This window comes from Schistocerca cancellata, chromosome 1 (assembly GCF_023864275.1).
Source record: "Schistocerca cancellata isolate TAMUIC-IGC-003103 chromosome 1, iqSchCanc2.1, whole genome shotgun sequence".
Classification (NCBI taxonomy): Eukaryota; Metazoa; Arthropoda; class Insecta; order Orthoptera; family Acrididae; genus Schistocerca; species Schistocerca cancellata.
Window position 1 is genome coordinate 930,554,132 of NC_064626.1, and position 7,217 is coordinate 930,561,348.

Sequence of the window (7,217 nt, forward strand, 5' to 3'; positions counted from 1 at the left end):
ACGCATATAGGATAACTGTCCATATGAAGGTGAAATATGACCAACGATTCGAACATTACAGATATAAGAAAGACATGCATTCATAACCAGTTCCAGGCACCGTGAGCTTGGCACGGTGAGCATTCCTGAGGAAGACCTTGCAAGATAAAGTAGCTGCAATCAGTAATTGGAAGTAGTTTTTCAGGTCAAGAGGGAAGAGCTTTTTATGCTTTTGTAGAGCATGGAGAGATGCCGATGCCTTCTTGCACATCGCAGTTAAATTGTCAGCCTAATTTACATTTTCATCTATCATTACTCCTAGACTCTTTGTTAAGGGAGAGAAGTTGGTATTTGTCCCATTTAGGGTTAAAGATGCTAGGGATTCCTTATATTTGGGGCTAATGAAACCTAGAATGACCAACCAGTACCGCTTGGCCTCTGGTTGGATTGACTTTTACTCCATGTCATCCGCCCATTTTGATACTGCAACGCATATCGGTACTGAGGTCCGTATTGGTTCTGCACTGGAGGTCATCGGCGCACATAATGTAGCCAGTTCTTTGCTCTCATACATAATCTTGCAACTACGTCCAGGTTTGACTGGCAAGGTGACATGTGATATTTGCAATAGGAAAAAACTGATGACACATCATTTATAGGACCTTATACTTAACCCTGTGGGATGCCAGATACTACATACCAAACTGACTTTATGGTGCAGAATATTGTGCATTGCCGGCGACACGTCAGGTACGAGTGAAACCGTTGCACTGCACTTGGCAATAAATTTAGGCTGCTAAGTTCAGCAAGTGAAATGTCGAAGTCGACAGTGTCAAAGGCTTTGCTGAAGTCGAAGAAGGAGATGGTAGTTGCTTCTTGTGCATCCATGAGAAGTGTCAGGTCATCTGCTACCGTCATTAAGACAGACGTTGTGCTGCGATATTTATGGAAACTTGATTGGTAGTCGTCCAACACGTTGTTGGTATTTACGTAGTTCTGTAGCTGGTAGCGGACTATATATTCTAAGGCCTTGAACAACGCAGCAAGTATGCGTCGGTAATCAGAGGTCGCTGTGGCAACGCCCATTTTAGGTAGTTGCTTAAGTAGTGCCTGTTTTCACGCCAAAGGAAAAGCCATAACGGCACATAAACGCAGATGAAGAGCATTGTTTGCCGAAACTCTTCGTGTAAAAAATAAATAACAAAGGAAGGTTAAGTCATTTTAATTGCAATTCCGTTTTTTTTTTTTTTTTTTTTTTGTATGGTATTCAAGGTTGAAAATTCGTATATAGCGTGTATTCCTTGAAGCTGGCGCTTCTAAACGCATATTGCATTTAATTTCGTGCCACACTCGAGTCTAATAATAACTGACGTAATTTCTTGTTGCTGCCTTGTCTGACCAACACTTATTGTGTCGAATACCTCAGTAGACTGAGTCAACATATACTATTTTTCATATGTCCAAATCTTGTCTCTGAAAAACAACTGCCATTACCGATCCGGAAGCTGATGAATTACAGGTTGTTACTAGGGCCTATGTAGAGGAAAGACGAATATGCAGTCAAGCGGAAACGATTTCCTCATCTGATCTTCAGACTTCTGCATTCCGCAAAGCGCTCCGTTGCATTCTGCGAATAGTCTGCACGTTTGTGGCGAGGTACTACAACCGGCGTTCCTCGATACAGCTAGTGGAGAGCCATCTGTTTCTGCCAGCTGCAGAATGTAAGTGGCGAGAATACGTGAAAGGTATGCCAACCGCGGCAGAGCCGGGATTCACGACGGCCGCTGCACAATCTTCCACAAGACTGTTTGTTTTGTATAACATGACAGAACACAAGAGCGGAGGTAGCTTATAATGTAGCCAGTTCTTTGCTCTCATACATAATCCTGCAACTACGTCCAGGTTCGACTGACAACGAGAAGTTACCGTACCATTCTACCACGATCAGCAGCGACTGGTTTCATTCCCGATCAGATACAGGCAAGATTTCTCAGAGGCTAAAGGCGTGAAAGAAGACACATGTTAAATGGTGCAGCTCGTTCATATAATAGCAAGTCTGGATGTACATAGGCGACTGAAATTAACTGTGGAGTTCACAGGCCAGTTAACAAGGTGTTTGCATTATGAAAAAAAAGGACGAATATTATTAGGACTAAATCTACAGCTACGTCCATAGCAGCACGATCATTTTACAATTCCCACTTAAGAGGTTGGTAGAGGGTTCGTAGAACCACCTTCACACTATTTTTCTGCCGTTACATCCTCAAACGGCACGTGCGAAAAATGAACACCTATATCTTTCCGTGCGATATCTGATTTTTCTTATTTCATCAGGAAGGTCATTTCTCTCTCAGTAGATGGGAGTCAATAAAATTTTCGAGCCTCTAGGGGAGGAAGATGATGATTGCAATTTCGTGAAAAGATATAGTTGCGTCGAAGAATGCCTTTGTTTCAATGATAACTACCTCATCTCGCTTATCACCTTCGTGACGCTCTCTTCCCTGCCTTGAGATAATTTTCGGACATTTTCGGTATCCTCCATCACTCATATGTGGCCAGGACCCCTTATCGTGCAGAAGTACTCCGGAAGATGATGGTCAAGAATAATGTAGACAGTCTCTTCAGGGTTTTTGTTACACCCTCTAAGTGTTCTTCAAAAAACGCCGTCTTCGGTTCCCCTTCGCCACAATATTTTCTGTGTGATGATTCCAATTTACGTTTTTTGAATATGTAAGCTTTAGGGCCGGCCGGTGTGGTCGAGCGGTTCTAGGCGCTTCAGTATGGAACCGCGTGACCGCTACGGTCGCAGGTTCGAATCCTGCCTCGGGCATGGATGTGTGTGTGATGTCCTTAGGTTAGATAGGTTTAAGCAGTTCTAAGTTCTAGGAGACTGATGACCTCAGATGTTAACTCTCATAGTGCTCAGAGCCATTTTTTTTTGTAATCCTTAGGTATTTAATTGAATGGAGAACCACTAAACACGAAATATAGAGCACGCAAAAAATTTGGGAAGATCAGCTATACACTATGTCCTGCAATTAGCGCCGTCAAGCTCCACATCGTTCGCTGCACAAATTGATTTTTTTAAAAATCAAAACTGTGTTTCAAAGTTTTGTCTATCTGTCGTTAGCTCCAACAAACTTACAGTACATTTTTATGATATAAATATTTATACAACTTGAGTGTGCTTTCTGTAGCAGCAGTGTACAGGAAGAGAGAGATGGCAGAAGTATAGATAGAGTAAAATGCAGAAGCGGTGGAATAGACAGTGTGTCCCACGTATGTTCTGACAGCCGTCGGGGGGTTGCAGAGGGTGTCTTGAGGAACAAATCGACGACAGGAAGCAGTGTCCGGAAACAGCATCCGAGGACACCACCGAATGTCGAAAATATAAGCGCTAGCGCCTGCTTCTAGGCCACTCCTTTAGCAGAATACGTGGCTTCGTACGCTGACGGACCATAGGCACAACGTCTTGCAATGTTGATTGTTATTCAGTGATCACCACTAATTGCCGCGATCGCCTGTGGAGAAGATGGAGCTAGTTGTTACATAGACAGGTCTTGCCTCCTTTGAGTATGATGCTGTGTTGCCCTGGCGGGAGACGGTTTCGGACACAGGTTCCCATCTGCAGTTTATTTTTCTCCGTATAGGACCCCGTGTCCAGAACTGTCCTACACCAAGGCAACGATACGAGACTTTCCGAGTACTGTACATCGGCGAACAAAGTCACGTTGCTGCTGGAGGAGTTGTCCAAAGGCAGGCGCCGGCGCCTGTAACTTTGACACTCCGTAGCGTTGTTGGATAACGTTTATAGACACGGATTCCTATCCTTGATTTGCTCCTCAAGACACCCTCTGCTACTCCTCCTAGTTTCTTACTTCTCTGGGACACCTTGTATGTAACTGAAACAGGAGAATAAGAGAGACAAGGTGACAAACTGAAAAATAATAACACGGTGTTAGAAAATGGCAATTTGTTTCATTGTTGGCCAAAGAGAAAGGACCAATATGTAAATATATGGGAGTAAAATTACATGAGTGAGAAACTAAAGTACCATACTCAACATTGAAAGACGCCAAGCTCTTGTTCCCTTCCTATCTTTTTTTTTTCCATGATTCAACTTTTTCTCGTTAAGTTCCCGAGTGGTGACGGCCAGTTAAGGTCATTGGAGTAATGAAATCTGGAATGAGAGCTTGGATTTTCTTTATGCAGCAATTAGGTCAGAGGCTGCGCACTTTATTAGGCTTGGGACGATGTGTGGCGGCACCGCTGCCTGAGTGACAAGAGCAGAAAATGGCTCGTTCGTGGCACCACAGCGACTGCTCGACGTTTTCACCTTTCGTAGCGAGGCATTGGGGCCTGCGTCTCGAAAATCCTCTTAGTGCTGTGGGGCCCACCGTTCGCCTACCAGATGTCGCGGACGGCTGCATTGTCTGCGTCTGTTTGAAGAATTTTAATGTCAGCATCGACGGGGGACGACAGTACGCCTTTCTCGTGGACAACTGCCGTCCAACGGCCAGAAGTAGTTTCAGGCTTATGCTTTTCCGCGCATAGACCAAAAAACGCCATCTGATTTGTGGACAAATAAGATGTTTGTTGAAACTTCCTGCCAGATTAATACTGTGTGCCGTTTACTCTTTTACACAGAGTACGCGAAGGAACTTGCGCCCCTTCTTGAAGCGGTGTACCGTAGGTCTCTAGAAGAGCGTAGAGTTCCAAAGGATTAGAAAAGGGCACAGGTCATCCCCGTTTTCAAGAAGGGCCGTCGAACAGATGTGCAGAACTATAGACCTATATCTCTAACGTCTATCAGTTATAGAATTTGGGAACACGTATTATGTTCAGGTATAATGACTTTTCTGGAGACTAGAAATCTACTCAGTTGGAACCAGCATGGGTTTCGAAAAAGACGGTCGTGTGAAACCCAGCTCGCGCTATTCGTCCACGAGACTCAGAGGGCCATAGACACGGGTTCACAGGTAGATGCCGTGTTTCTTGACTTCCGCAAGGCGTTCGATACAGATCCCCACAGTCGTTTAATGAACAAAGTAAGAGCATATGGACTATCAGACCAATTGTGTGATTGGATTGAAGAGTTCCTAGATAACAGAACGCAGCATGTCATTCTCAATGGAGAGAAGTCTTCCGAAGTAAGAGTGATTTCAGGTGTGCCGCAGGGGAGTGTCGTAGGGACGTTGCTATTCACAATATACATAAATGACCTTGTGGATGACATCGGAAGTTCACTGAGGCTTTTTGCGGATGATTCTGTGGTATATCGAGAGGTTGTAACAATGGAAAATTGTATTGAAATGCAGGAGGATCTGTAGCGAATTAACGCATCGTGCAGGGAATGGCAATTGAATCTCAATGTAGACAAGTGTAATGTGCTGCGAATACATAGAAAGAAAGATTCCTTATCATTTAGCTACAGTATAGCAGGTCAGCAACTGGAAGCAGTTAATGCCATAAATTATCTGGGAGTACGCATTAGGAGTGATTTAAAATGGAATGATCATATAAAGTTGATCTTCGGTAAAACAGATGAGATTCATTGGAAGAATCCTAAGGAAGTGCAATCCGAAAACAAAGGAAGTAGCTTACAGTTCGCCCGCTGCTTGAATACTGCTCAGCAGTGTGGGATCCGTACCAGGTAGGGTTGATAGAAGAGATAGAGAAGATCCAACGGAGAGCAGCGCGCTTCGTTACAGGATTATTTAGTAATCGCGAAAGCGTTACGGAGATGGTACATAAACTCCAGTGGAAGACTCTGCAGGAGAGACGCTCAGTAGCTCGGTACGGGCTTTTGTTGAAGTTTCGAGAACATACCTTCACCGAAGAGTCAAGCAGTATATTGCTCCCTCCTACATATATCTCGCGAAGAGACCATCAGGATAAAATCAGAGAGATTAGATCCCACAACACAGAGGCATACCGATAATCCTTCTTTCCACGAACAATACGAGACTGGAATAGAAGGGAGAACCGATAGAGATACTGAAGGTACCCTCCGCCACACACAGTCAGGTGGCTTGCGGAGTATGGATGTAGATGTAGAGGCTCGAACTCGGGACCTTTGCCTTTCGTGGGCAAATTCTTTATTTATTTATTTATTTATTTTTTGATCGTTGTGTTTGGTCGTTGCGGACGTCACATGACATCCGTTCAAATTCGTTGTTGATCCTTTCACTCAGTTTTTTATTACAGAGGCCAACCAGCTCTCTGACCGAACACGCTGAGCTACCGTGCCGGCACCATCTGAGCTACCCAAGCACGACTCACGCTTCGTCCTCACAGTTTTACTTCTGCCACTATCTCGTATCCTACCTTCCAAACTTCACAGAAGCTCACCCGCCAACTCTGCAGAACTAGCACTCCTGGAAGAAAGGATATTGCAGAGACATGGCTTAGCCACAAAAAAATGGTTCAAATGGCTCTGAGCACTATGGGACTCAACTGCTGAGGTCATTAGTCCCCTAGAACTTAGAACTAGTTAAACCTAACTAACCTAAGGACATCACAAACATCCATGCCCGAGGCAGGATTCGAACCTGCGACCGTAGCGGTCTTGCGGTTCCAGGCTGCAGCGCCTTTAACCGCACGGCCACTTCGGCCGGCTCTTAGCCACAGCCTGGGGGATGTTTCCAGAATGAGATTTTCACTCTGCTGCAGAGTGAAAGTCTCAGTCTGAAGACGTTTGTTGACGCAAAAGAGTGCGCTCCAAATTCTGCGGGACGACCCGCGATAAGATAGAAATTTGTTGTAATGGTTTGGAGGCGAAAGGAGCGGGAGAATGTAGGAATACGATTGGTAGCTGTTTCTGTGCCCTCCAACTACTGGAGATTTTCCTGCACGGTGAGAACAAGGCGCTAATCTTTCGATGTGGAGAAATCGCTCTTATTTCAGTTCTGGACCGCCAGAGAGAACGTTAAAGTCCTTCACTTGTTGTAGCCAGAGTGAAGGTGACTGAAAAAGTCAGAAGTATTACTGTCACGGTAGTCCGGGCAGAGCCTGTCTGTTGTCACTTGCCGGCCGCGGTGGCCGAGCGGTTCTAGGCGCTACAGTCCGGAACCGAGCGACCACTACGGTCCTTTTATCTGTCAATAGAACTGTATTTAGACAACTTTCCCTCATCTTCTCTTTCTCCTAAAACCCTCTGGAAATATTTTTTAGGTTTCATTAAAATTATCGAGTAATTAAGTGATTTATGAATTTGTACATGAACTATGTTAGAGAAT